Source organism: Atractosteus spatula, chromosome 1 (assembly GCF_055471065.1).
Source record: "Atractosteus spatula isolate fAtrSpa1 chromosome 1, fAtrSpa1.hap1, whole genome shotgun sequence".
NCBI lineage: Eukaryota > Metazoa > Chordata > Actinopteri > Semionotiformes > Lepisosteidae > Atractosteus > Atractosteus spatula.
Window position 1 is genome coordinate 8916191 of NC_142706.1, and position 11861 is coordinate 8928051.

Genomic DNA, 11861 nt, shown 5'->3' on the forward strand with positions numbered 1-11861 from the left:
TATTAATTGTGTTGATTTGTTTTCAATAGTTACATCCAGACAAATTAAATCAATTTTTGTTATCACCTGAAGCGTGCAGGTTTTGCATTGTGCTCACCATTTCTACGTATCATAAATACCCACATTCCTTTATATAAACTGTGTATTGTGACTAAATTTTATGCAAGGAAATGCTGTCACTGGCTTCCTCATACTTAAAAAGTGCCACATGTTACAGTATGTCAATATTTGACAAGTGTTTCTCAATCTTTTTATTGTAATTCTTGTAGGTGCAGTTCCTTTTCCAATGGTGGTTGAGAAACATCCATAACAACACAAAAGACCCTTAGACCCTAAGGATATTTACTGTGGTGTTAATTTCTCTATCTGGTGCCACATAATGACTGCGATGCATTACACAGATGAAATACAGATGCAGCCAATCAAAATGCGTGAGGTATTTCGCGGCATACCCCGGTGGGCGTGTCACAGTATCACGCGGTATGACGCAGTTAACGTGGTGTCACGTGGTTAACTATCCGGCGTCGCCTTGTAAAACCGCCAGGGGGAGCTTAACCTCTCATGTACAGCATTTGAGCCTTTAATTTTGAACTGTGTATTACAGCATGTTAATCATCAGTCATTAAAATGTTGGTATATTTTATGAAAGCAAGATTGCTCAGTTGGACAAAAGTACACAGCCTACCTTTATCATAAATATTTATGCATCAAAGCCTTTACTGAAGATATTACTAATAGTATTAATAATGGATGACTTTAGACAAGCTGTATACTCAAAGTATAATTTCTTTAGCACATTTGTACAAGCACTTGGAATCTGTCCAAGCCATACTTTGTCAGGCATTTTGTTTTACTTCAACGGGCATAAAAACTTCCTTGCTTTTAACAGGGCGTTTCATAATTTCTAACTACGAAAATGATTTAAAATGCGACACTTATCATTCAACTAGAGCTTAAAATATCACAAGGATCCTCAAGAGCACAGCAAAGAGTGTATTAAAAGACACTTGTATTTATCAACGCTTTCTTTTCCGTATACCAGATTTTATGGAACCACTTCAGAGGGGTGTCAGCCAGTCAGATTCCAGGATTCGGCACTTTAAAGGAAAAATACACACCGGTATTCCATTTCTCCCTAACGATTTTAAGCATCGAAGTATTTAACTAGCATGTGAAATAGCGTGTGAAAAAGTGGTAGTTTTAAGCTTTTCTGCTAATATAATATGGAATCGATATTGATTTAAATCGTGTTCTGATTTAAATCGCAAACGCGTGTTTAATTATATGTGTTTTTTAATCATAATCAGGCTAATGCAACATAAATTGATACAGTATCTTTGTCTTCTAAGCATCTTAATAAACTTTCAGCATAGCTTTCTACCCGTCAAGATTTATATTTCTTGGGATTTTGGGATCAAACGTGGAAGGATTAGATTATAATCGTTTTTATTTGTCAAATACGTGATTGTATTTCTGAATGTTATGTGACACCTACAGTAGTTCACTGCTTTAAATACATCGAATTAAGAAAGTTATGTGTAGCACTTTAGATCTTTTTTCTGAACCAGGGAAAATCTGATCATGTTTCTCTATAACAATAATAAAAAAAACTTTATTTTACATATCGCCTTTAAAAGTGGCATCTCAAAGCAATACAGTAGATCGAAAAACAGTTAAAAGGGACCAGATTAAATACCAGACAATCGCAAACGCATTTTCAATAAAATTATTTTATTCATTCAGCAGTTTGTGAGAGGAACATCCAGCAGGGAGAGACACACACACCGGTTTTCATTGACAAAATTGTTTTTTTTCAATTCCTTTTGTCTAACAGGAATGTTTTGTTTGTGGACAAACTGTTAGACAAGAGGAAAAGACCGCCTCCTCCTACGAAGCATTAATCGCGTATCTAAGGAAAATTGCAGTATACCTTTGTTCATGCACATCATTATACAGTACAGTATCTCAATTTGTATTTCGATAAAAAAAATCGTTTGCCCAGCCACTACTGTTGTTATTGTTTTTATCCTGTAAAGCGTTTTCTTTTTCTGCGTTTTCCATTTCCTTTTTCTGATCACTCGCTTTCTGGATACACATCTCACCTGTCCTGTTCTTTGTTTTCCTGGTTTGCTGATTATGCCTGCTGCGGTCCACTCCTACCCTCACACCTAAAGAATACTATTTTAAATTTCTTGGCGCAGTTCATTAACCCTTGTATGTGCTGTCCGCGCCCAAAATGCAATTAAAAAAAAGTAAAAAACCGCGCTCAAAATGCAATTTAGAGCTTAATAAGATACACTCCACAGGCAAAATTAAAGACAAAATTAAAGACGATTAAAATCTGTAATCTTTCCACTTGTACTGTGAGTCATCGGACAGTTTCTGCTTTGTGTAAGGATGGTGAGAAAGCTGTGTTCAATGTATTTAAGGGACTCAGAAGTAAAAGAAGATGCTTCATATTGCGTGACTAATTTTAAAAACCAAGTTATAAATGCAGACGCTCCCTCGGTGCCGCGCCGGGTGTAAATATCAAAGTATACATTCCCAACAAGAATTGTACCCATCTGTCAAACAAATAAAACACCTTGAATTGAATTGAGGGAGAGATGGGGGTAGTGGGACAGAGATACTGTAGACAGACTCAAGGCAAATAAGATACTTATGGGTACGCAGGCATTCACGACAGCAACATACGAAACGTTTGCACGTACTGTATAGTTAAGTTATTACTTGGTTTTCAAAGTGCAACGAAATACAATATTGTTGTTGCTGCTGTTCTGGTTGTTTTTATCCCGTAAAGCGTTTTGAGAAGCCACCTTTAAAGGCGATATATACTGTAAAACCACTGATTCTTATGGAATGTGCTCCGCAGGAGATTCAAATTTTTATTTATTTATTTTTTAATCGCGTATCTTAGGAAATCTCAGTATAACTTTGTTCATGAACAGTGGCATGTTACATTATCATTCGTTTTTTTAACAAGGCTCGCCAGCTAATGTGAATCGAAACCTGTCTTGCTAGCTTTTAAAGTCGTGCATGTGTAAACTGTACTAGAGGGCATGCAAGTTACTCTGCCCCTTTCAGCGGCAGGGAGTCCCTCTGCTGCAACACACAGCAGACAGAACGGGAGACTATTGCCTTTCATATCTGACACCAGTGAAGTAAAAGGGGTGTCTAAAGGGGTGATTTTAGACCACATTTTAGTTACTTTATTTTGTTTACTTTTAACATTTCTGTAATTTACAGTAGATGTCACAATAGAAGCCCGAAGCCTATTATACTCAGTCTAGCCTTGGATCCTCTGAGTCCCTTGACTCAGTTATTGCATATTAATTTCTTGAGATACGCGATTCCATATTATATTCCCTTTTAATCAAATTCTAAAAGTATGCTTGTTGACTCCGGTATCGCGTTACTTAAAGACTTCGATGCTTAAAATGTTTAGGGAGAAATGGAATACTGGTGTGTATGTTTTCTTTAAAGTACCGAGACCAGCCATATACTGAACGTTTAAGTTCCAAAGTTAATATCGTTTATGGACTTCACACGCGTTGCAGTATGCTCCTATTCTTTTTATGCTCAGGCACTAAAATCTCCCTTCTGCTTTGTGTAAGGATGGTATCAAGAGCAATCTTAAGTGGTGAGAAAGCTGTGTTCAATGTATTTAAGGGACTCAAAAGTAAAAGAAGATGCTTCATATTGCTTGACTAATTTTAAAAACCAAGTTATAAATGCAGACGCTCCCTCGGTGCGCTGCTCTGGTGCGCCGGCTGTTACACAGTGCCTGTCTGCCGTAAGCGTTACAATATACATACCCAACACTGCTTGTACCCATCTGTCATGCAAATAAAACACCTTGAATTGAATTGAATTGAGGGGAGAGGGGGGGAATACTAAAGCCAATACTGGCTCAATACCCTCAATGGGCTTTGACGTGCTAATGCGTTGGTTTAACAGTCCGGGTGTGGCAGGCTTCCAATGTCAACTCGACTCGATTGGAAGACAATGAACGTATTTTAGCCCTAAATGAATTAATAGCAAACATGGTTTACATAAAATACATTTTTCCATGAAAGTTTATAATAATACGATCTATAGTTGAAATCTGAGCCTACTTTAAAAATAAAGGAAAAGCATTTTCAGAGAGTAATCATGCTGTGTTTATGTAGAAAAAGCGATTAGGTTTACGAGCAATCTAATTACCTATTCGCTTAAAACGCTATTAAAAATTTACTCTGTTGCACACACACACACAATAGAAGCAGGCACCGCTGTCAGAAGGGAAGATATGTTCAAAATATCGCAAATATCGATCATGTTGCGATATTTTGAAATATAAAAGTCAATTGATTGTCCATAATATCGCTATTCTATTTTTTCGAAGAAATGTTTGTTAAAAGAAAAGACCAGCACCAGCTGGATTCGAAAACACAACCTGTCAGCTGGTAGTCACGTCTACAAGACAGCTCACATGAACAGGCAGGCGAAACAGCCCTACACAGCCCTGTCGCAGCACACGAATACCATTATTAAATTCTTTAGATACGCGATTCCATATTATATTCCCTTTTAATCAAATTCTAAAAGTATGCTTGTTGACTCCGGTATCGCGTTAGTTAAAGACTTCGAAGCTTAAAATGTTTAGGGAGAAATGGAATACTGGTGTGTATTTTTTTCTTTAAAGTACCAAGACCAGCTATACACTGTATGTTTATGTTCCAAAATTAATATCGTTTATGACCTTCACACGCGTTACAGTATGCTCCTATTCTTTTTATGCTCAGCTACTAAGATTTCCCTTCAGTGGTAAAATTCAATACCTACAACGGGCACAGCAAAGACGTTTACTGTCTTTCTACGACAGACCAACGGACCACGAGTGCCCCTGTCGGTCAACCAATCACGTACTGCGGTGCCCCGCGTCATCTTGCGTCATACTGAGCGACGTCACCTGCGGTACGTGTCTGTAACGCGCACTTTGAATGGCTGCATCTGTAGATGCTCTCTTATATGCAAAGCTTTTTGATATCCTTTGGGATGAAAATTTATATAAATGTGAGGAATTATCATTATTGTTGTTATCATCAATCAACCTATCCATCTATTTTCTAACCACTTTATCCCACACAGGGTTGCAGGGGAGCCAGAGCCTATCCCAGCAAGCAACAGGTGCAAGGCAGATACACACTGGATGAAACCCACGTCTACCACAGCGCACAAAAATGATATTAACACTATTCCCTTTCCCCCCAAAAAAGGAAGGTCTTGTATTACAGTAGATGCATACCCCTTATTTTTCTAAGTGTTTTCCGGCAATATTTGACTAGTTGTTTTATGAATTGGGATAGTTCATGTGGCGGTACTGACACAGTTATCAATGTATCGCCTGTAGAGGTCAAGGACAAAGCCAGTGTAGGAAGAGAAGAAACATTCCTCTTCCTCTTCCAAAAAAACATCCTGGTGTGTTAATTGCCTTCTGGGAAAATTGTCCTTGAATGTGTGTATCTGCCCTGCCATGGACTGGTGTCCCATCCAGGGTGTACCCTGTCTTGTGCCCATTGTTTGCTGGGAATGCAAGCTGCAGAATAATGATCCTAAGCATTTCGCAATGTCTACAAAAGAATTTGTATAACAAATGAAGGTTACAGGATTGACCTTTTCATTGTCATAACAGCTGCTGTTGCACAGAAGAAACACAAGTTGATCATGGAACTCAAAAATGTAACTGAGAAGATGCCAGGAAATGGTTCCAAAATACATAAAATAAATTAAAGCATGAAGGAAACAGAATGGGCACTCATGATACTAAAGGGCTGGTGCCCAAACACTTTTGTCAAAGTATGACATTAATTACGGCATATATTTTTTATTAATTTTATTTAAATATATGTATATATGTTTATTTTAATGCTGAATATCTTCTTTATTTTTTAATTTCTCAAGGCATCTTAAACTCTTTTGAAGTTCTGAATCACAGTCTCACCTGGCAAAATTATAGAAAAAAAAACATTCTTCTGAAATTCAGAAGTTACTGTTACTGACCTGTTAACTGCTTGCATACTTCACGAAACTACAATCACTTATCAATATTATTTAGTAGTAGTCATGGCACCAGGCCAGGATATGTGGGACACAGATACACTAGGAATATGCAGGTCCTATGAGTACTAGTGTGAACAACAGGGTGTAAGGAGTGCTTCTTCACGGAAATAAAGGATTTGTCTCACATGGTGTTTTGTTATCTGGTTCCCACTAGAAGGCATTCATGTCATTTTTCTCCACTCAGGTGGTCTATAAAAAGCAATGATTGAAAGTTCAGGTTTATTGGAGTACTACAACTGGAGCATTAGGGTTATTTTCTCTCAGGCTTATTCACTGTGTCTGGAGGTAGGGAGTTTATCCTTCCTTGCCTAATAACCTCCCATGAACACACATGACAGTAACATTATTACAGTATTATGCTGAATTGCTGCCTGACTGCATAAAGCCAGCCACAAAAACAGTGGAGAATGCTGACATGTCAGGAATTTTTTTTTTTTTAATGGTAATACCAATGTTATCTAAAAAGTTGTTATTTAGTATTAATCTTTTTATATGCATATTTCTTTATTACGAAACTGTGATGTTCTGACTTACACATTTGTTGATTGACGAATGTACTGTATCAATGATCAGTTACACAGTATTTGCTACTAATTGATATTTTTTCAATTTGAAAGGAAATTAACTTTACATTTTTACCACATTAATGTAAAGGGTGGTTTTAATGAACAAACTGGTATGAAACAACACTGCGTTATCTGGATAGAAAAAAGTGAAATAATAGTGGTTCTGGTGCCTCATCATTTTTGTTTGTGTTCCTCTCTTCCAAAAAGCAGACTACATGTACATTGAGATTAATTTTTGTGCTACCAAACCTCTTACACTTTTTAGAAAAGTTTACTTGTAACCAAAGTTTTTTTTACATGGTCTCTGCTGGAGTGTTGCCTGTCGCATAAAGAATATCCCCTGAGGCGCTTTACATCACTTTTGGATAGTTTGGGTCTTTGTCCTTGACTGCTTGTCATGTACAGTATACAGCTCTGGGTGAAGTATGAACCAGTCTGTCAATAAAAGTAACCTACTTGGTAAAACATGATTTACATGCTTGACATGTGAGATTTCCTTCCCAAGAGATAGTGCTTATCACATATTTAATACTCTACAGCAGTCTATACTTACAGAGGCCCTGAGGTGATGTGGCACTTTCTGATGGCTGCTGATATGATACTTGTAACATTATTGTAACAAACTAGTAACATTTAATTTTTACATAACGTTTTGATGTGTAATTGTATACCCTGTTTTTCTAGTAAGATTTCAATAGTGTACATCTGATTGTTAATATATTTTATCCTTCTGGAATTGATACTGAGTACTGGAGCAATATGTTATTTCTGTGAAGGATTCTGGACAGTGAGGTTCTGACCTTTGGCTGTCAAGGACTTTTATTGCTTTTTGTACTTTTGGTTGAGTTGTAAGTGAAAGCAATCAGTGTTGGAAGGGAAATCCATTCATCTTATGCGAATGCTCACATAGCATGCATGTAGCATCTATACCATTGGTACTGTACGTAGGAAATTTTATAAAATCCAGATTAATCATGTCAGAGTCAGAAAAAAGAAAATTAATTCACTGTGGAAAGTGTACTTTCCTACTTTTTATATTCTGTAGTTCAAAATGGCAAACATAAATGTGTATTTCTTTCAATCCACTAGATGGCAATGTGGCAATTCCATTAAAAGTTTTTTTTTTGATCAATTCACTCACACACACACCATACCTACACACAGTGAGGTGAACCTTTTCTCACAGCTCTTTCAGTGAACTGTAATAGGAGCTTTTAATTAATCCAGCAGAGTACAGGCAAGTATATGTACTGCTACAGAAAAATCCTTGTCCATTAGTATCACGTAATAAAACTATGTGCTTTTGTTCATGACATACAGATGTTTAGATTACTTCCTACAGAAAACTATCCGGCATCCTGTGATAATGACAGATTTCCTATGGGTAAACTACCTGGTATTTAAGATATAGTCTTAAATGATGTAGAGCTATGGTTTTGTAATATTTTAACACTAAAATCTGGTTCCCATTTTCTGAAGCTAAGTTCAAAAGTTCAAGAACATGAAAGTAGCAAGACACAATGCTATTATCGAAAACAAAAAATGTAATCTTCGTCTTCCCTAGATGATGTAATAGTTATAAGATTAGTTCAGTAGTGAAAGGGGTATTGGAAGAGTTCAGATACAGCATGACTGAAATGTGGAAAACAATAGAAAGTGCTAATGTAATAATTGAAATGTCAACTTTCATTTCTGAGCAGCTCTTAGAAAAAATATGGAAGCGACTGAAAAGTCTCAAAGCTGATAACCATAACCATAAAACCCATCAGCGTGAATATTTAAAAACTGTTCTTTAAGCAGTAGAAGTATATCAGTTTTATATATTTACAGTATAAGTGCAGAAATAATTTTCTTTTCTTAGCTATATATTTATGTGGTTACTTTGCTGCAATAAACTTTCCAAAGTCCTTTATAGATACAGTATATATCATTGCACAGAATCTAACTTCAAATATAAGGTGATTAAAATTACAAATGACAAATTACAAATGTATGTCTTATTGAAAAAGTACTATGCTGTTTCAGAAAGTATGATTTAAAATTCAAATATATTCTGCTTCTAAATATACAGAATCCCACCATGCACTACAATAAACCCATAGATCGTAATTGCCTTTCAACTCTGCTGGTACTTAATACTGCAGTAAAATTTCCCTGGGGAATTGCTTTTCTCATTTCTGCAGTTTAGATTTAGGTTTCCTATATGCCTTTAGGGATGATACCAAAATAATTAATATGACATATAATTATCATATATATGTAAACCTTCATAATTTAGAAAAAAACAGAGTTTGTAATATTATTGACAATGTTAGCACATAACCATACTGTATGTTAGTATTCTAGGAATAGGATGCACATGTTACTTTATCTCAATGTGCAAATAGGCAACAAATAAAAAAAAGACTGAGAAACAATTCTTACACTTTTCTTCCTAGAGTTTAATTATATTTGGGTAAGCACTTTTTAAAACTTTTTATCTATAAAGATAAAATATCAGTGACACTAATATGGATGTGTCCTATTTAAAGAACAACCACTGCATCCATTATACTGTATGTGGAAGTAGAAAGTCCACAGGGATGTTAAAACATAAATATGCTACAGACAAGAGAGAATTAAACCTTAAGTCTCACTGGAGACGTTTTTTCTTTCCAGCGTTTTCCTCTTTCCTTTTCACTGGGGAATGATTTGAATATTACTTGCGTGTTCATCTGACAAGAGTATAGAGATTTAGCTCTGACATCTTGTGGATATGTTAGGTACTACATAGAATGGGTGCTGTAAAATGTTAAAGGAGAGGACTTAAATATCATAGCAAAACAGATTGGTGTGGCTGTTAAATCTTATTTGTATTAGTATATTATACTGTTGGATGTGTATGGATCTGTCAACAATAAACAACATTTGTAAATGGCACATCAGTAAATTAATTGCATTTCTCATTTAAAGAAGGAATCGTAATAAGAATTAGGTCTTATACTGTGTACTTCATTAATTATTTGTCTCAGGTATGGTTGGTCCTGGTTTGTGTTTGATTTGTGGCCTTATTTTTTATTGTATGGTTTTTGGCTTTATTGAGTTTTTTTGGCTTTATTTATTTTATTTATTTGTACACTTTTATCAAAGTGAATGAAAAAAAAATATTGGTTACTCTTAATTAGTAGTCAATAAATGATGTGTATCAAATGTAGATAGAATGAGGGGAGTCTATTTTGTACATTTTGCTGTTTGGTTGTTGGTATCTGATCCAATACAGCCATTTCTCTACAAGTCAGTACATCAGCTTTAATAACATGACAAAGTAGTGTATTACAGATTTTCCAAAACCATATATGTAAAGAAGTATCTTTTCTTATTAGTGTTGAACAGTTTTGGTTAATTTAAACTTTTTTGTGTTTCTTTGTTTATTCTAAAGAAGTACATTGTGTTGACTTTGACAATACCTTGGTGGATTTGGAATACCTAATCAAGTCTCATTGTAATTTAATTTTTAGGATTAAAGACACTCAGTTCTTTTAGCTGGTCAGTGTAAGATATTCACTGGAAAGATAAGCCCTGTGAAGCACTTATCTAAACTCACAACCTTCCTGTTTTGAGTCCAGGAACCTAAATACCTCTCAACACTGCTGACTCTTGTTGACCTAACAGAACTAACAGCTGAAAGCCCAATTAATTTTTAATAAATTTGAATGAAAACAAAAATACAGGCTCTTTATTGAAAACATCTTTATCGAAACATCTTATAAAGTAAATATGAGATTCATTTTTAAAGATGTGCTTCATTTAAGAAGTCAGCTCATGATTTTCAGAAATAATATCTCAAGCCTAATCCAGCAGGATGTCAGAGTTCCTTCAAAGAATAAAAATATATAGGATTTTTTTCTAAAATCATACATCACTTTACATTCTGTTTACTTGCTCTTCACCTGCTTTTGTATAGGTACATGATCCTCTTTCATACTATTCGAACACAAGAAAGGTTACAAATGAGAGGAGACTATTCAGCCCATATCGTGGGCAATCCTGTGTAATATTCACTAGACATGTTTATATTGTCCTTATTAATTATTAAATTAAATGTTCTAAATCTAAATATTAAATTTAAAACACACAAAAGAACACAATAAGCTAGAACATGAAGTTCTAAGTTCCTGGGATCTCTTTTTTAGTGATGATGAATGTTGTTACCACAAAATACATAAGTACTAAAGTGGTATTAATTTGTTGTTTCATACATGTCAAATGTGCAGACCCGATATCTTATGCAGTACATATTCTTTAGAGAAGAATACTTTATCTCTTGCTTTCTATAGGTGATATAAACATTAGTTGTGGTGATTTGTTACATAACCAAGGTGAACTCAGGGAGAACATGCAAAATGCACAAAAATAACTTACTCTACTCCAGAATCAAAGCCAGGTTCCAAGAACTGTGAAGCTGCATCGATATATTCCTACAAGTTTTGTGTTAAAATTTGCCCTGACATTCCAAAACTATGGTCAGGAGGATGCTTTTGCTTTCCATCAACCTGCATAAAAATAAATGGTTTAGAGGTTCTATGTCTGCAACAAGATTGTGAGAGCACTTCCCATAACTTGCCCTGTGTTTCTAAACATATTTATACAAAACTGCATCTCTCAATTAAAAGTATAAATCAAACAATATGTTAGTGTCAACCACCAGGTAGTGATTACATCGTTCTGGAGTGAATATTTTAATAGAAATAAAGGTGTTCACTAAGTCTGTAATACATCCCTTGGCCAAAACAGACTGCACAGCATACACATTGGTCTTATTGAGTTACAAAGTAATCTTAAATTAGAATATACTGTAATATTCATATACCATAATTAACCTTTTCATGTAACATGCATACCATACATTATTTTTCCATCACATTCTTATACATTTTTAAAGTTCTGCAAGTGCATTACTGAAATAATATATTGTTTATTAAAAAATATTAGGTGTACAGTAAAATTAAAAGATCTATTCCATCTTGATACGGCTATTTCAATCTATTGCAATATGATATACTGTAAAAGTAATTGCACAATTCTGTGTTCTAGAAAAATGCAAGAAATTCTGGCAATTCATCCGCATGTTGGAAAAGAAAACAATTAATATAAGAAATTCAAAATGATTCCCCCAACATACTGTTTCAATACCAGTGAATAAATTACTGTACA